Source organism: Procambarus clarkii, chromosome 14, assembly GCF_040958095.1.
Source record: "Procambarus clarkii isolate CNS0578487 chromosome 14, FALCON_Pclarkii_2.0, whole genome shotgun sequence".
NCBI classification, from domain to species: Eukaryota; Metazoa; Arthropoda; class Malacostraca; order Decapoda; family Cambaridae; genus Procambarus; species Procambarus clarkii.
Genome location: NC_091163.1, coordinates 1,440,714 through 1,453,479, shown reverse-complemented (window position 1 = coordinate 1,453,479; position 12,766 = coordinate 1,440,714). Strand labels below are relative to the sequence as shown.

The following is a 12,766-nucleotide window of genomic DNA, read 5'->3' as shown; positions in this document are numbered from 1 at the left end:
ATAGGGGTAGGAAGCATTAGACCAGATACAAGGTACCATTTGGGAGATGAAATACTTCAAGAGTCAGAGAGAGAGAAAGACCTGGGGGTTGATATCACCCCAGACCTGTCCCCTGAAGCTCATATCAAGAGGATAACATCAGCAGCATATACCAGGTTGGCTAACATAAGAACGGCCTTGTATAAGGACGGAACTTGTATAAGGAATCTTTCAGAACATTATATACCACATATGTCAGACCAATCCTGGAGTATGCGGCTTCAGCATGGAGTCCATATCTAGTCAAGCATAAGACTAAACTGGAAAAGGTTCAAAGGTTTGCCACCAGACTAGTACCCGAGCTGAGAGGTGTGAGCTACGAGGAGAGACTACGGGAATTAAACCTCACTTCGTTGGAAGACAGAAGAGTTAGGGGGGACATGATCACCACATTCAAGATTCTCAAGGGAATCGACAGGGTTGATAAAGACAGGCTATTTAACACACGGGGCACACGCACTAGGGGATACAGGTGGAAACTGAGTGCCCAAATGAGCCACAGAGATATTAGAAAGAACTTTTTTAGTGTCAGAGTGGTTGACAAATGGAATGCATTAGGAAGTGATGTGGTGGAGGCTGACTCCATACACAGTTTCAAGTGTAGATATGATAGAGCCCAATAGGCTCAGGAACCTGTACACCTGTTGATTGACAGTTGAGAGGCGGGACCAAAGAGCCAGAGCTCAACCCCCGCAAGCACAACTAGGTGAGTACAACTAGGTGAGTACTCAATCAGAACAGCATTCAGGAACCTGTGTAAGGAATCATTCAGAATCTTGTATACCACATATGTAAGACCAATCCTGGAGTATGCGGCTCCAGCATGGAGCCCGTACCTTGTCAAGCACAAGACGAAGCTAGAAAAAGTTCAAAGGTATACCACTAGACTATTTCCAGAACTAAGAAGCATGAGTTACGAGGAAAGTCCGCAAGAGATGCACCTTACTACACTGGAAGACAGAATAGTAAGAGGAGACATGATCACTACCTACAAAATTCTCAGGGGTATTGACAGGGTAGACAAGGATATGGTCACTGCTTCACAAGCGGGGATTTTTCTGGCGGGGGGGAAAGAAACAATTGCGCAGCGCGTCCCGCGGCGTTGCGCGGGCAGTTTGGGGCCGTATAAATACGGGCGCACAATGGGGCTCTGCCTCACTCCGCCCGCCCTCGCCGCTGCCCTCCCAACCACTCCCCGGCCGCCCGACTTCGCACGAGATGGACAACACGCCAGCTGCCTCGGTACCTGACCTCTCTCTCACGGACATCCTGGGGCCCTCGACACCCCAGACTGTTCCAGCAGGGCCCTCCTGCCCTACACTTCTAAACCCAAGGTGAGGTTTTCTGTTCAATTCTAGTCAGGTCTCCCCAGTGCAGCGTGTGCCAAGCGCCTTCCCCTCGCGGCACGTGTGTGCCGCCTTAGTTAGTCCTTTGGGCTCTCTGCTGTTGTTCCCGGAGAGCTGGGGCGCCCTTCCTGGGCCTGTGCCGGGCGCCCCCGTGCCGTGCTGGTCGCGTGGCTGGCTTAGGGTCGGCGTGCCCTGGGCCGCGTCCCTAGTGGCCTGCGTTCGGTCTCCTCTCATGTGGGGCCCCGTCCAGCCGTGCCCGTCCGTGTCCAAGGGGCCCCGCCGCGCGGCGTGCCCAGGCGCGCGCCCTGCCCGGGGCCCCGTCGGCGGCCAGGCGTGCCCTTGCCGGCGTCGCCATGTGGCCAGGCGTGGTGGGCCCTACGCCCTTTGTGCTCTGCCTTGGGGCCGTCTCCTTTTAATTGGCCTTGGGGTCGTCTGGGCGTGCTTCGGCGTCCTTCCCGCCTTTCCTTCGGGGCTCTCTGTCGCCGGCCCGCCGGGTTTCCCTGGGTGTCTCAGGGGGTCAGGTTTCGCCTTGTCCGAGGACATGTGTCGCCGTCGGCGACGGATTGTGGCCAGGTTCGGTCCTACGCCCGGGGCGCATGTTCTCGGCGGCGGCGACACGTGGCCAGGCGTGGGCCCCGCCTTGGGGCCCATGCATGCCTTGCCGGGTCGTCACGTGCCTGGCCGGCAGGGCGTGCTTCTGCGTCTTTCCTGTTTTTCCCTCGGGTGTTCCCTGTTGCCGGTCTGCCGGCTTCCCTGGGATGTCCCCAGGGGTCGGGTCTCCCTGAGCTGACAAGCGTCGCCCCTGGCGACGACTCGTGGCCAGGTCCAGCCCTCCGCCCGGGCCTGCTACGGGGCACACGCCTGGTCGTGCTGCCACGTGGCACGGCGTTCCGTGGCGCGCACGGTTGGGCTGTGTCCCGCCCTTCCTGTTCCCTTTTGGGTGCTAATCCACGTGGCTTTGCGCCATGGCTTCCCACGTCGGGGCTCGGGCTGCCTTGCGCCCGTACGGCCGCGCCTGTGTGCGGCCCCCCCCCCTCCCCTTTTCGTCTAGGCCCTGAGCATGCCGTGTGGCAGCGCGTGGTTGGTAGGCCACGGGGTCCTTGCCGTGTGTGGTGTGTTCTCTGCTAGGCACGTCGCCCTCGGACGTCTCGCCCGGCCGTGTTGTCCGGGGTGTTAGCCCAGGCCCTTCGGTGTCCCGGAGTCCCCAGGTACGTCTTCCCCAGAGTCGCGCCGATCAAGATGTCCCCAGACGTCCGTCGGCCGGTGTAAGTCCGGCATGTAGTCCCCAGACGTACGTCTGGCTGGTGTTGCCCGGTGTGTTATTTCAAGCTTTCCGCCGTCCAGGCCCTCAGGCACGTGCCCTGCTTGCCTGGGGGGTAGCCAGGACCGTTACTCCATGTCCTCCGTCTGGCCGGTGTTGCCGGCAGGTTGGTTCCCAGGCGCTCTCGCCCGGCCAGTGTAGCCTGGTGTGATTGTCTTAAGCGCCCTGCACGTCGTTGTAGCAGGGATTCCTCCTACGTCGTAAGTTCAGCGTTCGTCCGCCTGTGTCGTCTGTTGTTCTTCTTCGTCGGAGGGAGACGCCGGCGTTGGAGCAAGGACCCGAGATCAGCTCGACGACGACGGCAGGTTTACGTCTAACGGTACGCACCACAGACCCTGGGTTCGGCGTTGCCGCCGGCAATCCAGGATGACTTCGTTATGTCCGTTAAGTCCTCGGCGTCCAGTTCCAGGGGCCGTGCCCTGGACAGGGGGGTGGCCCCCATGTTGCCTGGGGCACGGTATCCTCCAGCAGATGGCGGCGTCGAAGCGTCGTCGGGAACGTCGTTTATTTAATGTTTCTCATTCGTTGCCTTCCTAATTAAGACACTGTAAATTAAGACTTTCTCACACTTGGGGTGAGAAAATACGGAAGGTTTCTTATTTTGTACTAGCAGACATCTCGCGACATGCCTTGCCCTTATTCATATTTATGTTCTACATTTCAGCACTGACATGCCTCTGCTTTCAGATCACCTCGGATTCACTTTGCCACCAGCCTAACTTTTTACTCAGGCATTCGTAGCCTTGTGCATGTCGCACGTTCAAATCTTCGCGTTCGCTGTGTTACAGTATGCTTGTTCACCTTTCCTTGTCTTACGTCATTAAGTAAAGTCAGCCAGGATGTCCTATTTGCAGAGTTATAAGTAATTTATTAAGTAAAGTCAGCCAGGAGGTGCTATTTGCAGTATTTGCGGGCCCTTATTTTGCTTTACGTTCCCTGGCCCTGCATTTTGCCTAGTTTCCTCAGTAGTTACAGTACTTTCACTTGGCTCTTGCAGTTTATTCACGTCGCTTATTTGGTTATATTTATGTTATGCATCTCCTCCGTTCTCTTAATGTAAAATGGCTATATATCCACGCCGATTGTATACCCTTATTTTGTACTTGCAGATACCACGTGCCATGCCTTTCCCTATTCATAATTATGTTCTACATCTCAGCGCTAACATGCCTCCTGTTTCAGGTTACCTCGGACTCTCTTTCCCAGCCTCCTTAATTTACTCCGACAGTTGATGCGTTGCTCATGTCGCATGTTTAATTTTGCGTTGCTGTGTTCAGTATGCTTGCCCACTTTTACCCTGCCTTACGTCATTAAGTAAAGACAGCCAGGATGTGCTATTTGCAGAGTTACCAAGTAATTTTTTAAGTAAAGTCAGACAGGCAGTGCTAGTTGCAGAGTTACTAAGTAAAGTATTAAGTAAAGTCACCCAGGATGTGCTATTTGCAGAGTTCCTAAGAATTATTAAGTAAAGTCAGACAGGATGTGCTATTTGCAGTATTCGCGGGCCCTTATTTTAGCTTCTCGTCTCCTGGCCCTGCATATTTGCCTAGTTTCATCGGTAGTTACAGTAGTTTATGCTTAGCTTTGCAGTTTAGTTTCCTCAGTGGTTACAGTATTTACGCTTGGCTCTTGCAGTTTATTCACGTTACTTATTTGGTTATAATTATGTTATGCTTCACCTCCGTTCTCTTAATGTAAAAATGGTTATATATGCACGCCGATTGTATACCCTTATTTTGTACTGGCAGACATCTCGCGACCTGCCTTGCCCTTCCTCTTAATTACGTTCTACATTTCAGCACTAACATGCCTCCTGCTTTCAGATTACCACGGATTCCTTTTCCCAAACAGCCTACCTTAATTTACTCCGACAGTTGATGCTTTGCTCATGTCGCATGTTTAATTTTGCGTTGCTGTGTTCAGTATGTTTGTTCTTTTTTCCTTGCCTACGTCATTAAGTAAAGTCAGCCAGGATGTGCTATTTGCAGAGTTACTAATTAAATTATTAAGTAAAGTCAGCCAGGATGTGCTATTTGCGGAGTTACTATGTAATTATTAAGTAGAGTCAGCCAGGATGTGCTGTTTGCAGAGTTCCTAAGTAAATTATTAAGTAAAGTCAGCCAGGATGTGCTATTTGCAGAGTTACTAAGTAAATTATTAAGTAAAGTCAGCCAGGATGTGCTATTTGCAGAGTTCCTAAGTAAATTATTAAGTAAAGTCAGCCAGGATGTGCTATTTGCAGAGTTACTAAGTAAATTAAGTAAAGTCAGCCAGGATGTGCTATTTGCAGAGTTACTAATTAAATTATTAAGTAAAGTCAGCCAGGATGTGCTATTTGCAGAGTTACTATGTAATTATTAAGTAGAGTCAGCCAGGATGTGCTGTTTGCAGAGTTCCTAAGTAGATTATTAAGTAAAGTCAGCCAGGATGTGCTATTTGCAGAGTTAGTAAGTAAATTATTAAGTAAAGTCAGCCAGGATGTGCTATTTGCAGAGTTACTAATTACTAATTACTAGTCTTTTGCTGGGTTACCTTTATGCTTCTCCCCCTCCTGTCTAGGCATGTCTAGGTATGGCTAGCGGTGTGCGAGCCGCGGCTTATCGGTTGCCCCCCCCCCCCCCCCGGGTCCCTGTTTACTTGGTCTCGCCCGCTTACTTCCGCATTCTTCCACCCCATTCTACGTTATCGCCTCTCGCTTTTGGGCCTATGCCCTTTCTCAGACCGGGTTGTGTGCCGTCCAGCGCGCCTCGGCGACGTTATCTTCTCTTCGGCCCTCTGTCATTTCCGCCCCCCCCCCCCAGCCGTGCGGGCTCGCCTGTGCGAAACGTCCCCTTGGTTCCTCCTACGTCTGCGTGTCTGTTAATTTTGTTATTGTTGGACTCGCAATTTGATTTGTATTTATTACGGCAAAAATTTTTTCTCCCGCAATTTACTCTTTGTTTAAGTTTCACGTTCAATTTGTTATTAAGGGACTATCAATTAGGATTTGTATTAATCTATTGCGTTGCCTCTGTGCCTTTAAGTTATTTTCAGCTAGGGTACGCTAGTTGCAGTGCATTCGGGTGGCCCCCCCCCCCCACAATTTTTTTTTTCCACCGGTTATTTCGTCCTATTACACTCGTTTCCCTCTTTATATATTCTAAGTTCGTGCATTATATTTGACCACCCTTTCTTCATCGTATCGACAGTACATTAAGATCATTTGGAATGCTACCGAGTTTAGCATGGCCGCGCACGGTGTCATGCAAAAACTGGCCATTCGGCCTTCCTTCGGTACGCTCAAGCCAGTCAGTTAGCATGATGACGGCCAGCATGTTGTTGGCCAGCAGCAGACAGCATGTTGTTGGCCAGCAGCAGCCAGCATGCTGTTGGCCATACGGTCGCTAACGTTCTTTGGCCATCCGGCCTTTTGGGCTATTTTACTCTTCTTGTTCCTTCGCCATTGTTGTTTCCTACTACGTAATAGTATTCTATTAAACTTTACCTCATCTATCATTAGGTTAGGGGCCTTACCTCCAACCGCTATTCCTTCCACCGCGCTCCGCCCGCTTGGCGTTCAACGCCGGCTTCTTCTGACCCCCCCCCCCCCCCCCTCCTCACCCTACTGCGGCGAGGAAGAGAACGCGAGCCGGATATTCCTCTGATCACCATTACAACGCACGCAGCGGTGCCGGGATGCAGCCGCCCAGGGCCTACGTTAATACTATTATCTTCCCTTTATTTGCTGGGCTATATGGCAGTATTAATATTATTCCGTATCGTTACTGTCATTCCAGTATTATTTTATTAAAATATAAATTGTTATTATGGTTTGGCGTTGCTTTCTTAATTTCTTCCATTCTGCGGCACTTGCCGTCATCGGTTATTTACGATATTACATTGTATTCTTCATTGTACGATTATTTACGACATTGTATTCTTATTATTATCCTTATTACAGTTACTGAATGGCAGCTCCCTGCCGTCGATTTCACTTTGCTCCTGTTCTAAAGATGTTGCCGAGGTTCACGGCGTACTAGCTGCGGCTCGCAGACGCTCATTGACAACACAAGACTACACTCAGCGGCCACTTAGGCAGACTCCTTGGCTTCTATCCAGCCCAATCACCCGTCTGGAGGCAGAGATGGGATAGAGACCAAGGGTAATGTTCCCCGCTCACATTCTACATCCGCTTAGGACACAAGCATGTTATAGATTTGGCTTTAAGAATTGGTTCTTATTCCATTTTATTGTTTATGTATATGTTGCTTAGTTGTTATACCCGTTCTTGGTATATGTATTGTTTATATTCAAGATTTATAGTGTTTCGTATTACCCTGTTATAGTTGCTTTGTGCTTCCTTGCTGTTCTCCTACTGGTTTTCTCCCACCTTTGCTCTTAGCAAAGGTACTTCCCCCTTCCGCTTGCTGGAAGATTCTTAGAATTGTTAGCCCCTTCATTGCTACAGTATAATTACTCGGATGCTCTTTATTCATCCAGGATTGTTAATTAAGGTTTCTCTTAATTCCTGCTGCCGGGCTCCCTCCCCCGTTTTTCGTCTCTGTATTGATTCAGCTAGGGTTTCCCCCTCGTCTGTGCTCTTGCCTGTCACGATAACACTGCACGCCGCTTCTGCCCACCCTTATATCTTTCAGCCCGGGGGAGGTGAGCTACGCGACAAAAAATCGTCGCACGCTCCGACTGGACCAGGTATCGCTTACATGGTCAGGAATCAACACTCTTCGGATCCTACAAGCACAGATCCTACAAGCGCTCCTGTCACCAGGCGGGATTTCTCCAGGATCCTATGCGCTGCCCTCTCGGCGCTAGGCTTGACTTTAGATGACTACGCTCCGCACCCAGCTGTCTCGGGACGGGCTCGCCACATCAGAAATAATGGCAGACGGCAGGCAGAAGAGTAGTGCTCACATCCTACGTCAGACGGGACGTTGTTGCTCTGCTACTTTGAGTGCCTCACGCGGCCAGCTGGCACTCGCCCTTCGGGGGGGGGGGGTCCGGCCGCTGGCCTGCGGTGGGGGTGCAGCGCCGGTCCCCAAGTGTCCCGCTGTCCGCAGCTAATACTTTGCCCAGTCTAGGTGCTAGTAAGCCCTACTTGTAGTCACACCCCCTTCTCCTTATCCATTAGGTCTTTTACGGCCTCTTGGCCGGGTACATTACGTGTTATGTGGTCTCTCACTTATTAGTTATTCTTTGTGTCCTGCCTGTTATATCCTAGTGTTATATAATTACTACACATTTGCACTCGGCCTTAATTCTAGTACCAGTTAACCTTTAGGTTTCTGCAGAATTAGTTTCCATGTCACTATAGGCTAAGGTCTCATACTTACTACGGGTGTACCTTAAGTTAAATCTAGTCCTCGGACTTGGAATTGTTACTGTTAATTCTTACTTTATATATTTACTTTATATATTTTGATATAAACGTTATATATTTACTTTATATATTTACATGTTCAATATTAAGTTTAATATAATATCAACTTGTTATAAGTCTATAATATAAACCGTGTTTAATATAGACTTTATATAATTACTTACTTTATATTTGAACTTTATATATTTACATGTTCTGCAGAATTTAATCCTCAATAAACTTTAACGCCCTATACTGCCAGTATCTTTCTCCCCCTGGTCAGAAAAGGATATTTGTTGAAAAAAAGGCGCATCACATGAGTTACCTGAATTTACCTAAGGGCCCCAATCATTAGTGGCCTCGACAAGGACAGAAAATCGGCGGCTTGTCGAAGGTCACCCCATTTGACTTCATGATCTTTTCCAGTTGGATTTTAAAATTGAACAGAGTTTTGGCATTTACGGCTTCAATGGGTAGGCTGTTCCACGAGTTTATAACCCTGGGGGTGAAAGAACATCTCCTGTTCTCAATCGTGCATTGTGGCTTGTTGAGATTGAAACCGTTGCTCCTTGTTTGTTACATCTGACCTTTTGAATAAATTGTTCAGATCAACATCTTCCAAATTGTTCAGTACTTTAATTTTCAATGAGATCCGCCCTGTGATGCCTGGTTTGCTTTATCGTTGGCCCTGTGGCCCTCAACCATTCCCGATACATGAGTTAACTTAGCATTGGAAGGAGATTTTTGTTCCCTGGTGTTGCACTTTCTCCAGAGCAGCCATGTCCTTCCGAAAATGAGGTCTTCATGCTCTATTGGATTACTCAATACAGTAATGTAAATGGGGGCGCACCAGAGATTTATACAATTGAATCACTGCCTTCTTTTCCGTAATTAAGGTCAAAGGTACGCTTGATTATTCCAAGGATTTGGTTAGAGTTATGACTGCTGCTCCTACCTGTTGTGCAACTTTCAGTGAGTGACAGATTTTGACTCCAAGGTGCTTTCCTTCCTCATGCAGTCTGCTGTAATGCAATATTATTAATTTGATAGTTGTGGTGTGTGTTGCTATGCCCCACTTGCAAGGTCTTGCATTTGTACAAATTCATATGTTTTTTCAAAATAATGTGTGTACAAAGAACGTAAGAGTAAGATGCAATTGTAGGGACAGGAGTTACCCAATCAATGAAGCCACTATTGCGCAAGGCGTTTCAGGCAAGAAACGATATTAAAGAGTCGATATTAAAATAGAATTTGCTAGTCTTTTGACCATTTGTGGAGTTCATGTAGATCTCTTTGTAATGTTTCGATATCATTATCATTTCCCACTTTACCATAAATCTTTGTGGCATCTGGAAATTTGATGACGTGGTTTGTAATATTCTCCTTCAGGTCATTGATGTACATGACAAAAAGGGAAATTGCCTAAAAGGAAACCCTTTGGTACCCTACATACCGCATTTCTCCAGATTCATTCCCGTTTAGCACGATTCCTTGTTTTAACCATTCTTTTATCTATCTAGTATACCACCTTTCTTGAATATAATCAATAATAATTCATTGTGTCTGGGGCCAGGAAGCCAAAGTGTATTTATACACGTTAGGCTTATTTCGAGGTCTCTCCATCCCCAAGGTCGATTTACTGACCTCGCCAACGATGCAACCCCCACATCAAGCTGATTAACTCCTGAATACCTACTTACTGCTAGGTGAACAGATGCATTAGGTGAAATGAAATGTGCTCAACCATTTCGGTCCCGCCAGGGATTTGAATCCGGAATTCTCGTTTGTGCAGCCTGTCTTCATAAACAAAGGCCAAAGTCTATTCCATGCACCTGCCAAACTCCCCTGTTCATGAATGAAAAACAGTTTACACACGTCTCACAATTGATTACGTCCGAACACTTCCGGAACAAGTGCTTTTCTGACGACTTTTGTTCGAAACACAATGCTGTAAATGTTTCACCCACGTTCTACAAATAAAAATAATCGCCAATGAAATCGAAACACCTAGCCTATTCTAATGCATGTCTAAATATGCACAATATGCTTATATAAAATCATATTAATATATATTTGAGAAATATCCTATTTTGAATGAACAGCATGTTAAATTTTATGAATGTGTCTTTGGGGTCGACCGTTGGATGGAATGGACATTGTCCGAGGACGGGTTGGATTGTGCATCGACTATGAACCCGACTGTACTACCGGGACGCTTTATATGTATATATACAAAATTAAATAAGTTTATATATACAAAATTAAATAAGTTTACTAGCAGCCAATCCTGCTGTTTAGGTATTGCTTATATTAACGATAAAAAACATTGTACATATATTGACTTAAACAGCAATCAGAAAGTATAAAATAGGTACTATTCAAATAAGAAAAACCGGAAAGGGTTTCTCATTGATGTTGCCATAAAAAAGAGAAACTATCTTAACCTATCCTTCCTAAGCCTATTACGTGCTATCTGAGACCTATTAAGAACATGTATGTGCTCTATTAGATTATTATTATTTATGTTTGGTTGTTAGCTTTATTTGTTTTTGTACTCAAAGGAGTGCATAGTACCAAATTGTATATCTAATTGCCTTTTACGTCAATATAGTAATAATAATAATAATAATAATAATAATAATAGTAATAATAATAATAATAATATACGACAGTCCACCTAATTACAAAACATACTATCTAAACAGGAGGGTGGGCTGTAACAAGGTAATACCAACCACGTACATCTTTAGAGCAAATATAGCAAGCATGTTCAACTGGATTAATCCTTGGCACTATATTTATTATTTAAACTCCTCTGCACAAACTTATATGTAGTATTATAGACCTGTAACACGGTAATACCAACCACGTACACCTTTCCCGCAAAAATAGCAAGCTTGTTCAGCTTGGTTAAGCCTTGGCACTGTATTTACTATTTAAACTCCTCTGCACAAACTATTCTAATGCATCTATATATACACCAAATTCGAGACTTTTATTAATGTAAAATAGAGAAGTAAGCATGAGATGGGGAGAGAAATGCAAATCCGAAGAACACAAATAAAATATTTACATTGAATAAATCCCACATAAAATTTATGTAGTTGTAAATATATTGACAATAAATTTTGTCATAATATGTAATAGGTTTGAGTTGTATTAATTGTTACTCCCCATCGGGAGCGGACTAACGTCCTTACTCAAAAAACCCATGGAAATTCCACAGTTGATTGTGAATCTTACTGCTCAGCCTGTGCAAGCCTCCTCACACCCGGTAAACCGAGAATGAACGGTCATCAAAGTCCTAGATCAGGGACCTAGAACTGCTTCGCGCTCAGAGGCTTGCACTTAGCTACATCATCACAGTGTGATTCTTTCCAAGTTTCGGACAAGGAACTCGGCAATCATACTATAGAATTGATCCTATGAAGTATGATCATGTCGAAACACTCGGCAACCCGACGACTCCCATATCGCACTGCGCACCTACGCAGTACTAGTCATCCTTCTTATCTTGTTTATACTCATATTAATAGCAAACAACAAAAGTAGAAATTATATGAATAGGAATACCACTTACTTATAAAGATAGATTTTATAGTATAATTAAATATTATATATTAGGAATTACATGATGTTCGTTTCCTTTTAAAAAGGATATTTGTTGAAAAAAAGGCGCATCACATGAGTTACCTGAATTTACCTAAGGGCCCCAATCATTAGTGGCCTCGACAAGGACAGAAAATCGGCGGCTTGTCGAAGGTCACCCCATTTGACTTCATGATCTTTTCCAGTTGGATTTTAAAATTTAACAGAGTTTTGGCATTTACGGCTTCAATGGGTAGGCTGTTCCACGAGTTTATAACCCTGGGGGTGAAAGAACATCTGTTCTCAATCGTACATTGTGGCTTGTTGAGATTGAAACCGTTGCTCCTTGTTTGTTACATCTGACCTTTTGAATAAATTGTTCAGATCAACATCTTCCAAATTGTTCAGTACTTTAATTTTCAATGAGATCCGCCCTGTGATGCCTGGTTTGCTTTATCGTTGGCCCTGTGGCCCTCAACCATTCCCGATACATGAGTTAACTTAGCATTGGAAGGAGATTTTTGTTCCCTGGTGTTGCACTTTCTCCAGAGCAGCCATGTCCTTCCGAAAATGAGGTCTTCATGCTCTATTGGATTACTCAATACAGTAATGTAAATGGGGGCGCACCAGAGATTTATACAATTGAATCACTGCCTTCTTTTCCGTAATTAAGGTCAAAGGTACGCTTGATTATTCCAAGGATTTGGTTAGAGTTATGACTGCTGCTCCTACCTGTTGTGCAACTTTCAGTGAGTGACAGATTTTGACTCCAAGGTGCTTTCCTTCCTCATGCAGTCTGCTGTAATGCAATATTATTAATTTGATAGTTGTGGTGTGTGTTGCTATGCCCCACTTGCAAGGTCTTGCATTTGTACAAATTCATATGTTTTTTCAAAATAATGTGTGTACAAAGAACGTAAGAGTAAGATGCAATTGTAGGGACAGGAGTTACCCAATCAATGAAGCCACTATTGCGCAAGGCGTTTCAGGCAAGAAACGATATTAAAGAGTCGATATTAAAATAGAATTTGCTAGTCTTTTGACCATTTGTGGAGTTCATGTAGATCTCTTTGTAATGTTTCGATATCATTATCATTTCCCACTTTACCATAAATCTTT

The 12,766-nt window shown here is 45.6% G+C and overlaps 1 long non-coding RNA gene and 1 other non-coding gene across 2 annotated transcripts; one reads left to right on the top strand and one right to left on the bottom strand.

Annotated features, from left to right (window-relative positions):
- Positions 1-6,327: 6,327 nt before the first annotated feature.
- Positions 6,328-7,881, top strand: LOC138364702 (uncharacterized). The gene is made up of 2 exons (XR_011228499.1): positions 6,328-6,847; positions 7,341-7,881. It is a non-coding gene; the product is annotated as an uncharacterized lncRNA (long non-coding RNA).
- Positions 7,882-11,300: 3,419 nt separating this feature from the next.
- On the bottom strand, positions 11,301-11,499 carry LOC138364829 (small nucleolar RNA U3). Its single transcript, XR_011228521.1, has one exon. It is a non-coding gene; the product is annotated as a small nucleolar RNA U3 (small nucleolar RNA).
- Positions 11,500-12,766: the final 1,267 nt, after the last annotated feature.